General features: G+C 38.5%; 1 pseudogene; it reads left to right on the plus strand.

The window, feature by feature from the left end:
* Positions 1-12,280: 12,280 nt before the first annotated feature.
* Positions 12,281-13,617, plus strand: LOC143663145 (golgin-45 pseudogene; annotated as a pseudogene).
* The last annotated feature ends 1,055 nt before the right edge of the window (positions 13,618-14,672 follow it).

A 14,672-nucleotide genomic window follows, 5' to 3' on the forward strand; every position in this document is an offset into this window, starting at 1 on the left:
GCTTTGAAATCAGGAAGTGTTAATTTTCTCACTTCATTCTTCTTTTTTTAAGATATGTTTAGCTATTCAGGGTCTCTTTCCCTTCCAAATGAATTTGGTAACTACCTTTTCCAAGTCTTCAAAGTAGGTTGTTGGAATTTTGATTGGTACTGTATTGAATCTGTTTATCAGTTAGGGTAGAATTGACATCTTAACTACATTTAAGCTACCAATCCATGAGCAGGGACCGTCTTTCCACCTATTTGGATCTTTGATATCTTTTAGCAATGTTATGTAGTTTTCTGGGAACAGATCCTTTACATCCCTAGTTAAGTTCATTCCCAGATACTTGATTCTTTTAGTTGCTGTTTTGAATGGAATTTTTTCCTTAATTGACTCCTCAGTTGGGTCATTGCTTGTGTATAGAGAAACATTACTGTTTTTGCACATTAATTTTATACTCTGCCACCTTGATGAATTTTTTTATTAGCTCAAGTAACTTTGTTGTAGATTTCTCAGAATTTTCCAAGTATAGTATCATGTCATCTGCAAATAATGCAAGTTTTACATCTTCCTTTCAATTTGGATGCCTTGTATTTCTTTTTCCTGCCTGATTGCTCTAGCTAGAACTTCCAACACAATGTTGAATAACAGTGGTGGCAGTGGACATCTTTGTCTTGTGCCCAATCTTAGGGGGAAAGTTTTCAGTTTTTCCCCATTGAGGATGATGTTAGTAGTAGGTTTTTCATAAATTCCCTATCTCATGTTGAGGAAGTTCCTTTCTATTCCTATCCTTTGAAGTGTTTTCAACAAGAAAGGATGTTGAATTTTGTTGAATGCCTTTTCTGCATCAATTGAGATGATCATGTGGTTTTTCTGCTTTGATTTGTTGATATGGTGTATAAATTGATTTTCTTACGTTGGACCATCCTTGCATACCTGGGATGAATCCTACTTGGTCATGGTGTATAATTCTTTTAATGTGCTGCTGGATTTGATTTGCAAGAATTTTGTTGAGGATTTTTGCATCTATATTCATGAGAGAGATGGGTCTATAATTGTCTTTTCTAGTAGTATTTTTGTCTGGCTTTGGTATGAGGGTGATTTGGCTTCATAGAATGAATTAGGTAGCTTTCCCTCCTCTTCATTTTTTTTTGGAGAGTCTGAGCAGGATTGGTACTAATTCTTTCTTGAATGTTTGATAGAATTCACATGTGAAGCTATCTGGTCCTGGACTTTTCTTTTTGGGGGAGCTTCTTAATAACTGATTCAATTTCTTTACTTGTCATTGGTTTGTTGAGGTCGTCTATTTCTTCTCAAGTCAATGTTGGTTGTTCATGCCTTTCTAGGAAGTTGCCCATTTCATCTACATTATCTAGTTTATTTGCAAAAAGTTGTTCATTGTATCCTCTCATTACCTCCTTTATTTCTGTGGGGTCAGTAGTTAAGTCTCCTCTTTCATTTCTGATTTTATTTATTTGCATGCTCTCTCTTCTTCTTTTTATCAACCTTGCTAAGAGTCCATCAATTTTATTGATTTTCTCATAGAACCACCTTCTGGCTTTGTTGATTTTCCGATTATTTTCATGTTCTTAATTTCACTTATTTCTGCTCAAATCTTCATTATTTCTTCCCTTTGGCTTCCTTTGGGACTAGTTTGCTGTTCTTTCTCTAGTTCTTCAAAATGAACAGTTAATTCCTTGATTTTTGCTCTTTCTTCTTCCTCTTCTTCTTCTTTTCCTTCTTCCTCTTCTTCTTCTTCTCCTCCTCCTCCTCCTCCTTCTTCTTCTTTTTTGATATAAGCAATTAGGGTAATAAATTTCCCTCTTAGCACTGCCTTTGCTGCATCCCCTAAATTTTGATATGTTGTGTGTTCAATTTCATTTACCTTGAGATATTTACTGATTTCTCTTGTAAGTTCTTCCTTGAGCTACTGATTGTTTAAGAGTGTGCTGTTGAGCCTCCATATACTTATGTATTTTCTGGTTGTCCACCTGTTATTGATTTCCAACTTCATTCCTTTATGATCCAAGAAAGTGTTTGTATGATTTTAGTCTTTTAAAATTTATCGAGACTTGTTTTGTGACCCAGCATATGGTCTATCCTTGAGAATGATCCATGAGCACTCAAGAAAAAGGTGTATCCTGCTGTTGTGGGGTGTAATGTCTATGAATGTCTGTTTAGTCTAGTTCATTTATTGTATTATTCAAATTCTCTGTTTCTTTTTTTTAATCCTTATTAATAAAACCAATCAACATACAATGTGAACATTCTTTTTTATCACATAGTTGTATATTCATCATCATGATCATTTCTTAGAATATTTGCATCAATTCAGGAAAAGAAATAAAAAGAAAACAGAAAAAAATTCATACATAACATACCCCAAAAAGAAAAGTTGTGGGTTAGCTGTGAGTTTTTCATATATTCCCTTTATCATATTGAGGACGTTCCCTTCTATTCCTATCTTTTGAAGTGTTTTCAACAGGAAAGGATGTTCAGTTTTGTGAAATGCCTTTTTTTGCATCAATTAAGATGATCATGTGGTTTTTATGCTTTAATTTGTTGATATGGTGTATTACATTAATTGATTTTCTTATGTTGAACCTTGCATACCTGGGATGAATCCTACTTGGTCATAGTATATAATTCTTTTAATAAGCTGCTGGATTCGATTTGCAAGAATTTTGTTGAGATTTTTGCATCTATATTCATGGCAGAGATTGGTCTGTAGTTTTCTTTTTTTGTAATATCTTTGTCTGGTTTTGGTATGAAGATGATGTTGCCTTCATAGAATGAGTTAGGTAGCTTACCTCCTCTTTAATTTTTTTGAAGAGTTTGAGCAGGATTGGTACTAATTCTTTCTTGAATGTTTGGTAGAATTCACATGTGAAGCCATCCTGGACTTTTCTTTTTTGGGAGCTTCTTAATGACTGATTCAATTTCTTTACTTGTGATTGGTCTGTTGAAGTCATCTAAGTCAATGTTGGTTGTTCATGCCTTTCTAGGAATTCGCCCATTTCATCTACATTGTCAAGTTTATTAGCATAAAGTTGTTCATATTATCCTCTCATTACTTCCTTTATTTCTGAGGGGTCAGTGGTTATGTCTCCTCTTCCATTTCTGATTTTATTTATTTGCATCCCCTCTTTTCTTCTTTTTGTCAATTTTGCTAAGGGTCCATCAGTCTTACTGATTTTCTCATAGAACCAACTTCTGATTCTGTTGATTTTCTCGATTGTTTTCAGGTTCTCAGTTTCATTTATGTTCTAGTTTGCTAGCTGCCAGAATGCAATATACCAGAAACAGAAGGGCTTTTAAAAAGGGGAATTTAATAAGTTCCTAGTTTACAGTTCTAAGGCCAAGAAAATGTCCCAATTACAACAAGCCTATAGAGATGTCCAATCAAAGGCATCCAGGGAAAAGATACCTTGGTTCAAGAAGGTCTATGAAGTTCAGGGTTTCCCTCTCAGCTGAGAAGGCACATGGCAGACACAGTCAGACTTTCTTTCTCATCTGGAAGGCACATGGTGAGCACAGTGTCATCTGCTAGCTTCCTCTCCTAGCTTCCAGTTTTATGAAGCTCCCCAGGAGGCATTTTCCTTCCTCATCTCTAAAGGTCACTGGCTCATGGACTCTCTGCTTTGTGGTGCTGCAGCATTCTCTGCTCTCTCCAAATCTCCTTCATTCTCCAAAATGTTTCCTCTTTTATAGAACTTCAGAAACTTCTCAAGACCCACCCTACTGGATGGAGACATGTCATCATCTAATTCATCCTAACAACCACTCTTGATTAAATCACATCATCCAGGGAGATGAACTGATTACAGTTTCAAACATACAGTATTGAATAGGGATTATTCAACCTTTATGAAAGGGTATTTTGATTAAAATGTGGCTTTTCTAGGGGACATATATCCTTTCAAACCAGCACAATTTATTTCTGCTCTAATCTTCATTATTTCTTTCTTTTTGCTTGCTTTGGGGTTAGTTTTCTATTCTTTCTCTAGATCTCCCAAGTGGGCAGTTGATTCCTCGATTTTTGCTCCTTCCTCTTTTTTAATATAGGCATTTAGGGCAATAAATTTCCTTCTTAGCACTGCCTTTGCTGCACCCATAAATTTTGATATATCATGTTTTCACTTTCATTTGACTCAAGATATTTACTGATTTCTCTTGTAATTTCTTCCTTGACCCACTGGTTGTTTAAGAGTGTGTTGTTGAACTTCCATATATTTGTGAATTTTCTGGCACTCTGAAAATGAAGTTTCCAACTTCATTCCTTTATGATCCAAGAATATGTTTTGTATGATTTCAATCCTTTTTAATTCATTGAGACTTGCTTTGTGGTACAGCATATGGTCTATCCTTGAGAATGTTCCATAGGACTTGAGAAAATGGTGTATCCTGCTGTTGTGGGGTGTAATGTTCTATAAATGTCTGTTAAGTCTAGGTACTTTATTATATTATTCAAATTCTCTGTTTCTTTATTGATCCTCTGTCTAGATGTTCTGTCCACTGATGAGAGTGGTGAATTGAATTGTCAACTATTATGGTAGATGTGTCTATTTCTCTTTTCAGTGTTTTCAGTGTTGGCCTCATGTATTTTGGAGCATTCTGGCTCAGTGCATAAATAGTTATGATTGTTATGTCTTCTTATTGAATTGCTCCTTTTATTAATACATATTGTCCTTCTTTGTCTCTTTTAACTGTTTTACATTTGAAGTCCAACTTGTTGGATATTAGTATAGCTACTTCTGCTCTTTTCTGATTGTTCTTTGCATGAAATATCTTTTCCCAACCTTTCACTTTCAACCCATGTTTATCCTTGGGTCTAAGATGTGTTTCCTGTAGACAGCATATAGATGGGTCCTGTTTTTTAATCCATTCTGACAGTCTATATCTTTTGATTGGGGAGTTCAAGACATTAACATTTAGTGTTATTACTGTATGGGTAGTACTTTCTTCTACCATTTTGCCTTTTGGATTTTATATGAGATATCTAATTTTCCTTCTTTTTACCTTTACTCTTAGTCTTCATTCTACACTGTTCTCCACACCTCTCTCTTTTGTCTTTTCATATCTGTCTCTAGTGCTCCCTTTAGTATTTCTTGCAGAGCTGGTCTCTTGGTCACAAATTCTCTCAGTGATTTTTTGTTTGAAAATGTTTTAATTTCTCCCTCATTTTTTAAGGACATTTTTACTGGGTATAGAATTCTTGGTTGGCAGTTTTTCTCTTTTAGTAATTTAAATATATTATCCCACTGTCTTCTTGCCTCCATGGTTTCTGCTGAGAAATCTATGCATAGTCTTATTGGGTTTCCCTTGTATGTGATGGATTGCTTTTCTCTTGCTGCTTTCAAGATCCTCTCTTTCTCTTTGACCTCTGACATTCTGATTAGTTTCTTGGAGGACATCTATTTGGATCTCTTCTCTTTGGGGTATGCTGTACTTCTTGGATCTGTAATTTTAAGTCTTTCATAAGAGCTGGGAAATTTTTAGTGATAATTTCCTCCATAAGTTTTTCTCTTCCTTTCCCCTTCTTGTCTCCTTCTGGGACACCCGCAGCATGTATATTTGTGTACTTCATGTTGTCATTCAGTTCCCCGAGTCCCTGTTCACATTTTTCCATTCTTTTCCCTATATTTTCTTTTGCTTGTCAGATTTCAGACATCTGAAATGTTTTTTTTTTTAATAATTGAAGTTGCCCACTGCCTGGTTTGTCATGTCCTCCATTTCACTAATTCTGTCTTCTGCCTCTTGAAATCTAACACTGTAGGTTTCCATTGCTTTTTTTCATCTCTTCTACTGTGCCTTTCATTCCCATAAGTTCTGTGATTTGTTTTTTCAGATTTTCAATTTCTTCTTTTGTTCACCCATTGCCTTCTTTATATCTCCCTCAAATTGTTGATTTGATTTTTGATGATATTTTCCATCTCTGTTCAAACATCTTGAATTAATTGTTTCAACTCTTGTATCTCACTTGAATTGTCAGGTTGTTCAATTTTCTTCAATTTTCCTAGTATGATTCATTATTTTTTGCTGGTGTCTAGACATTTAATTTCCTTAATTAGTTTATTCTGGAGATTGTTTTCACTAGGATTTTACCTATGATTTTCTTGGTGGGTGGCTTTATTCTCTATCTGTTCTTTGACATTCTGTTCAGCTTATTCTAGACCTCTAGCATAGGTTTTGTTTAATGGATCAGGATTTTTCAGCTCTTGTTTTCTTGTTTTTTGTCCTGCCTTTATGATGCCTCCTTTTTCTTAGGAGGGTCTACTTGGATATTATATACCCCAGTCAGATTTTCCCAGACCAGACTGGCCTCCTCTCAGGAGGAAAGAGTCACCTGAATCAGTGTTCTCTGAGGGTGAGACCCAGCAGGTTGAATGACTTTCCTATGAAGCCTCTAGACTCTGTGTTTTTCCTATCCTGCCCAGTATGTGGTGTTTCTCTAACCATGGGTCCCACCAGCATAAAGTGATGCAGAATCTTTCACTTTAGCAGACTCTTCCTGCTGGGGATGTGGTTGAGACAAAGGAGAGGTTGTAGGCTGGCTTTTTTTGCTACAGTTTTTCAGTCCCTGGGGTCTGAATTCCTTGAGGGAGGGGGCCCGCCCCTCTCCTGGGGAAGGCACAGCCTCCAGGGAATTACCTCTTTTCACCTGACCAGCCTCTTTGTCATTCAGACAAGCTTAATTCTGCTCTTGCCTGGGGCAGTTGGAGCCAGAGAGCACTTAAGTAGTAGAAACAAAGAAAAAAAAATCCTTTTTCGGAGAAGGACCTCTGTTTCTGAGGTTTGTTAATCAGGAGTTTAAGTTGGTACATTGCTCTATGTATCTCTAGGTCCTTTGTGCCCCCTCTTTTTTTGGGGGGGGGTCTAGACCTTTTCAAGTATTTTGTGCTGTCTGATCCAAAAAAACCTTTTTTTTTTTTCCTGTCAGCCCTGCCAGCTCTGCACCAGGACAAAAACTAGTAACTTCAGCTTTTATTCCAGGTTTAGCTGAGGTGGGGGCCTATTTTTAGTAGTCAGAATTTTTTAATTCCACAATAGTGGCTTGGTTGAGTTTAGCCCTTTGCTGTGAGTAAAGTTTCTTTCCTTTCCTCTCTGGGACACAGCCTGTGGGGGAGGGGTTCCAGCATTTGTGGCTTGGGGGACTCACAGCTCTGGGTGGGATCACAGCTGGTTCAGCTTATCCAGACTGGTATACACTGTGTGTTCGGTCACTGATGTGGCCCCAGCAGTTGTTCTGTACTGTTCCTGGCTATTTACTAGCTGCTCTGGAGGATGAACTAACTAAATTCCACACCTCACTACGCCACCATCTTGGAACCTCCCCAAGTGTATAATTCTTTAGATGTATTGTTGGATTAGACTTGTTAATGTTTTGTTGAGAATGTTTGCATCTTTGTTAATAAAGGAGATTGGCCTTTAGTTTTTCCTTTCTTATAGCATCTTTATTGGTTTTGTATTAGAATGATATTAGCTTCATAAAATTAGCTAAGTAGTGATTCTTTTTCTACAATTTTTTTTGAAAAGTTTGAGCAGGATTGAAGTTAGTTCTTTTGGGAATGTTGATCAAGTTCCCCTGTGAAACTGGGCTGTTTTTTTGTAGGGAGATTTTTGATGATATTGACTCTCTTTACTTGTGATTGGTTTGTTGAGATCTTCTATTTCTTCTTGAGTCAGTGTAGCTGCTCTCGTGTTGTTCATCTCATCTAAGTTGTCTAGTTTGTTGGCATATAGTTGTTCATAGTATCACCTTATGATTTTTTTTATTTCTTCAGAGTCCATGTGACTCTTTCCTCCTGAGAAGAGACCAGTCTGGTCTGGGAAAATCTGACTGGGGTATATAATATCTAAGTAGACCCTCCTAAGAAAAAAGAGGCATCATAAAGGCAGGACAAAAAACAAGAGCTGAAAAATTCTGATCCATTAAACAAAACCTATGCTAGAGGTCTAGAATAAGCTGAACAGAATGTCAAAGAACAGATAGAGAATAAAGCCACCCACCAAGAAAATCATAGGTAAAATCCTAGTGAAAACAATCTCCAGAATAAACTAATTAAGGAAATTAAATGTCTAGACACTAGCAATTTCTTCTTTGACTCACTGGTTGTTTGAAGTGCATTATTTAATCTCCATATATTTGTGAAAGTTCTGGTTCTTTGGTGGTTATTGATTTCCAGCTTCATTCCACTGTGATTAGAGAAAGTGCTTTGAATAATTTCTATCTTTTTAAATTTATAAAGACCTGTTTTGTGCACCCAGCATACAATCTATCCTGGAGAACATTCCATGAGCACTAGAGAAAAATGTATATCCTGCTGTTTGGGGGAGTAATGACCTATATATGTCTGTTAGATCTAATTTCTTTATTAAATTGTCGAAGTTCTCTATTTCCTTGTTGGACCTCTGCCTGGTTGTTCTATCTACAGAGCAGTTTGGTGTATTGAAGTCTCCTACTATTATTGTTGAAACATCTATTGCTCCCTTCAGTTTTGCCAATGTCTGCCTCATGCACTTTGGAGCTCCTTCATTGGGAACATAAACATTTATGATGGTTATTTCTTCTTGGTGAATTGTCCCTTTTATTAATATGTAGTGTCCTTCTTTGTCTCTTATGATGTCTTTACATTTAAAGCCTATTTTGTCTAAATAAAAATAAAAATTAAAAAGAATAAATAATAATGCCTATTTTATTTGATATTAGTATAGCTCCTCTTGCTTTCTTTGGGTTACATCTTCCATAGAACATCTTTTTCCATTCTTTCACATTCAATCCATTTGTATCCTTGGGTCTAAGATGAGTCTCTTTTAAGCATATAACTGGATCATATTTCTTAATCCATCCTGCCAATCTGTATTTTTTAATTGGTAAGTTTAGTCTGTTAAAATTCAATGTTATTACTGTAAAGTTATCTCTTGAATCCACCATCTTATCCTTTGGATTTTATTTGTCAGATCTATATATTCTTTTCCTTCTTTCTCTTTTTATCCTTTAAGTTACCCTTACCAGTACTCTTCAGTTCTGTGCTCTCCTCCAGACCTCCCTCTCCTGTCTTGTATTTCCATCCTACAGAACTCCCTTTAGTATTTTTTTTTTGTAGTGCCAGTCTCTTTTTGAAAAATTATCTCAGCATTTGTTTTGTGAAATTTTTTATCTCACCCTCCCTTTTGAATGATAATTTGGCTGGGTACAGAATTCTTGGCTGGAAGTCTTTCTCTCTCAGGATCTTAAATACATCATACCACTGCCTTCTCACTTCCATAGTGCCTACTGAGTAGTCTGAACTCAGTCTTATGTGGTTTCCTTTGTATATAGTAGATCATTTTTCTCTTGCTGTTTTCAAGATTTTCTGCCTCTTTTCAACATTTGACAGACTGATTAGTTTGTGTCTTAGAGTAAGCCTATTTGGATTTATTCTATTTGAGGGCTTGTTGGACCTCTATTTGCATATTTATGTCTTTTATAAGAGTTGGGAAGTTTTCCCCCATAATATCTTCAACTAATCTTCCTAGCCCTTTACTCTTCTCTTCCCTTTCCTGGACACAGGTGATTCTTACATTTTGTCCATTTTCCTGAGATCCAGTGTAAATTTTTTCATCATTTTTGCCAATTTTCTCTTTTTGTGTGTTTGAAATTAATTGTCCTGTCCTCTAACTTGCTTATTCTTTCTTCTGCCTCTCCAAATCTTCTGTTGTGTGTCTTAGTATATTTTTTATTTCATCTACAGCATCTTTAATCTCTGTGATATCTATTTTTCTATTAATTCTTACAAATTTTTCTTTATGCTCTTCTAGTGTCTTCTTGATATCCTTCATGAATTAGCCAACCCACTGATTTTTTTAACAGAGTTATATAAACATCTTTGATTAGTTATTCCAAAGTCTGCATCTCCTCCAGTGTTTTAATTTGGTCATTAGGCTGGGCTATATTAGTCTGCATCTTTATATGCTTTGTGACTTTCTGTTGCCTTTATGGCATATAATTATCTTGATAGGGTTAGTTTGGAAGTTGGTTTCCTTCTGTAATCTAAAGTATTATACTTGTGGGATAGGTGTGGGGCAGGAAGCAAGGTGTGCTGTAGGGCACAGCAGTGTGGTGATGGGTTGTGGTGCAGGGATAGGTGCGGGTCAGCAATGTTACAGAGGTGCACAGGAGCGTGGAGCACAGGGTAGTGGGAGGGCAGTGTGGGGACCATGGGGACAGACCTCGAGCACAGGAGCAGGGCATGGCATGTGGGACAAAGAGGCAAGCACAGTGGAAGGCAGATTGGGGGAGGCTATGCAGATGCAAAGGGGTTGCTGTGTGTACAGGTTGTGGGTGGGCACGTGGAACATGGGAGTTGTGGGTATCAGGGTGCAGGGTTTGGGGCACAGAGGTTAGGGTGCAAGGTGGGTGGAACACAAGTGCATGCTTACACAGGGGAAGGGGGTCCATGGAGACCTGAATGCAGAAGTGCTCATGCACAGGGGCAGGGTGCAGGTCGTAGAGAAGTGTGGGGTGTGAGGTGGGTGGCAGGGCATGTGTGCATATGCATGGGGTACTTGGGGTGGGTAGTGATGGGGTTTGTGTGTGTGTGTGCAGAGCAGGGACTGTGTGGCACGAATGCATACGTGAGTACCTGCTGGGCGAGGGAGCAGGGGTCTTGGGGTGGGTGGAGCAAGGCTGTGCTTATGAGCAGGGCAGGCTGGGAGCTGCAGAGGGGTGCGCAGCATGGGGTAAGCATGGTGCAGGGGTGGAGGGGTCAGGGTATGGATGCGTGGGTGCTGCAGACAGGATGCAGGTATGCGTGTGCAGGAATCTGGAGGGGCGGGACCCTGGTGTGCATGTGTGCAGAGCTCAGGGGAGTCAGATCTGGGTTGAGTTCCTGCATGAGCTGGGGTCAGCTGTGGCCCAGATGTGCAGGTGAGTGCTTGTGGAGAGCTAGGGGAGGGGGCAGGACAGGTGTGCACATGTGCATGGAGCGGGTCAAAGGGATTGAGGGAGTGGAGTGCACATAAGTCGGTTCCAGGGCGGTCAGGATGCATGTGTGTGCATGCATGGGTCTTGAGGGGTGTAGCACAGATGCTCGGTGAGTGTCTGCAGGAGGCAGAGAGGGGGAGGTAGAGGATAAAGGACTGGGCATGGTTGCACAAGTCCCAGGGGCAGCAGGCAAGAATGTGTACTTACATGGGGGAGGTGGGCTTGGCTGGGACAGTCTTGTACACATGCGCAGGATGGAGATGGGTGGAGGGTGTCAGGGTGGGGCTGCTTGGAGTGTGGGGAGGGGCACTGTGTGGAGCTGTTCCTGTTGGTGAGGCCGGGTAATGGCCGTGAGTCACCAGGTGTTGGGGGTGGTGCCTGGGAGGGTAGTGCATCCAAGAAATGTGGCTCTGCTTACTTCCTTGTCCCTGTCTCCCTGTCTGTGCACTCCTGAGGGCTCTGGGCATCCATTTGGAAAGGGGCGCATTAGACTGTTGGCACTAGCTGGATGGTCTTCCGTTCTCTGCATCTAAATTCCTCAATTTTTGCAACCAGTGCCTCCCTATGTAGTGTAGAAGACCTTCTCAGGTCCCCTGCAGCCTGGAATGGGCTGCCCAGTTGTTTTTCTGTCAGTTCTGTAGCTGTTCCTTAGAGCAGGAGTGCACTTGACCTATTCTATTCTGCCATCTTCTGGGAAGTCCCCTCATTATGGTTTTGATTTGCATTTCCCTAAGGGCTAGTGATGTTGAGCATCTTTTCATACGTTTTTTGGCCATTTTTATATCTTCTTTGGAAAAATGTCTGTTCAAGACTTTTGCCCATTTTTTAATTCGGATGCCTTTTTGTTGTTGAGTTGTAAGATTTCCTTATAAATTCTAGATATTAACCCCTTATTAGATATGTAGTTTCCACATATTTCCTCCCTTTGGTAGGGTGTCTTCTAACTTTCATGATGAAATCTTTGGATGCATAACTGTTTTTCATTTTGATGAGGTCCCATTTACCTATTTTTTTCTTTCATTGCTTGTGCTTTTGGTGTCAAGTCTAAAAAACCATAGTGAAAGCTGTTGTTTTTAACCACATGTATGCATTTCTTTGATGAAACTGTTTAAATATAGACAAGGATGGGGTGGAAGTGGTGGCGGTGCCTTCAGGATGACCCTGGGCCATGAATACCAGGCCCTTTGCCAGATGTGCTAGTTTTCTTTTGCTGCCTAAGAAATTACCCAAAGTTAGTGGCTTAAAAAAATGCCTGTTAGTGGAAGTGGTTATTAGTGAAAGAGCAGCTTAGAGTTAGGGTTACCCAGACGTGTTGGCTTCAGAATAGAAGAGGAGAGTGCAGAGAAGTTATCCAGTGATACCCGACTGGATAATCTGTGAAGTGAAATCAGGAGAGGAAGAATCTTAGAGATTTATCAATAGAAGCCTTGGGGTGAATTGTCATTGGTTAAAAGAAAAAAAAAATGACTACCCTTGAAAGTTTAGAAACCAAAGCTATCCTTCCTTCAACCCCAATCCGAGGAGCTGGAGATGGAATGGAAACTGAGGAACCATCTAAATCTGTTAAAGTCACCTTGGGAGCCGAATCTGTAAAACAGCACAACTTTCAGAGTCCACAGAATAAAGCGGTTCCATCAGATAGCCCAGGAGTTCTTCAGCTAGGGAAGATTCTCACTGAAAAAGCAGTGGAAGTTGAAGCTATTAGAATATTAGTTCCCAAAGCTGCTATAACCCATGATATTCCCAACAAAAATGCAAAGGTTAAGTCTCTGGGACACCATAAAGGAGAAATTCTCCGTCAGTTAGAGGGAGTTGTAGAATCTAAGAAGGAACTGTCAGAGGTAAAGAATATTTTGGAAAAGCTCAAAAACTCTGAAAGGAGGTTGCTACAAGACAAAGAAGGTCTTTCAAACCAGCTGCGAGGATAGACAGAGGTAAGCCGTGAGTTAAAAAAGTTGCTGGTGGATTCTTTTGGGAATGATCTTCAGTACCACTTTGAACGTCTAGACCGAGAGAAAAATTAGCTTATTTTAGAAAATGAAGTCCTAGGGCAAAACACAGCTCAGCTTTCCGAACAGTTAGAACATATGTCAATACAATCTTATGTATGACGAAGTAAATTCCATGCAAGCAGGGTTACAGCAGATGAATTAACGAACTCCAGAGCAGTTTTACAACGTCAGAACCGTGATGCACAGATTGCTATACGAGATCTCCTGAGTGAACGAGAACATCTTCATCAGCAGATGATAGCTACCAAGAAATTATGGGAGGAGCTCTTGGTCTCCTTGCAATGGGGAAGACAGCAGACTCACTATCCTAGTGCACAAGCTCATGGCACAGCAGAGCTCGTATTAACAAATCACAAACTGGCAAAAGCAGTGAGTTCTCATTTTCTGGGAAATGTTGGCACTAATAGTCAAAAAAAGATTCCATCCACAGTCAAATTCTGCAATACCCCATCTGAAAAAATGGCTGAAACGATTCTACACATTTTGGATCCAGTTACCTGTACAGAAAGCTCAACCGATAATCCATTTTCTGAGTCTTCACCAACCACTTTACTTGCTACAAAGAAAAATATTGGATGATTTCATCCCTATACTAGATATGAAAATATAACTTTCAATTGCTGCAATCACTGCCAGGGAGAACTTATTGTCCTTTAACGTCCAGTATGTTAGAGACACTCACTTATAACCTAAGAGTCATTATTATTTGGGAACTGGGGTTCTTATAAGTGGTAGAAAGTACTACTACTTTCTATTTAAGTAATACATATGCCCAAAGATGTTTCATGTACTGGACTACAGATTACCCTTTCTTAAAAAATATCTCAGAGTATGACTAGTACAAAATTTTGTAAATATATTTAGACTAGAGACTACTTTACAAGTAATACACTATGCTTTTCCTAAAGGACTCTAAAAGTTAAAGATTCTGTACCTTAGACTAAATTAGTATTTATCTTACTGGATATTATATATGAACAGATTTAATCTTGGTGCTCTAAGAAGGGATCAGCAAACTATGGCCTTGGGTCAAATCTAGCCACACCCGTTCATTAATATTATCTATGACTGCATGTGTGCTACGATAGCAGCGTTGACCAGATATAACAACTTGAATGGCTATAAAGCCTAAAATATTTATTATCAGGCTCTTTACAGAAAACTCTAAAGTAATAATTTACTTTACTCCTACTCTAAAGTAATAATTGCTGGGGTGGAGGTGTTACCTTTCCCTTTTTTATGATTTTATTGGTGCTACAAAAGGGGCTTAGGGTAATCTTAGGGGAAAAGAGACTAATCTTTTAAAATAAATTCTATTAGGAAAAAAATATATGTTTTATGAACAAATTAGCAAGTGCTTCAGCAAAACATGTTTTCATGTTAATTTTGTGGAGGGAATTCCATACTCTAAATGGACGCAACCTGACATAAGTTGATGAAGCAGATTCTAACTATTCAGCTAATTTTACCAAACGTAAAACACAATAGCAATACCCAACTTGATTTTTAAAATATATGGTGAAGAGGTAGGATCATTCTAGAAAATGTACAATTTCAAAGAAAAAAATGCAATCCATAAATTTATATTACATAACATGTAATATTGTTTATTTAGGATAAACCATCATAAAATCCCAGTGTATATGCCTTTAAAAACATCCCCAAAATAATTTTACCAAATCACTCTAATTGGTTGCAGAAATGCCAATCAG

Source organism: Tamandua tetradactyla, chromosome 2, assembly GCF_023851605.1.
Source record: "Tamandua tetradactyla isolate mTamTet1 chromosome 2, mTamTet1.pri, whole genome shotgun sequence".
Lineage (NCBI taxonomy): Eukaryota > Metazoa > Chordata > Mammalia > Pilosa > Myrmecophagidae > Tamandua > Tamandua tetradactyla.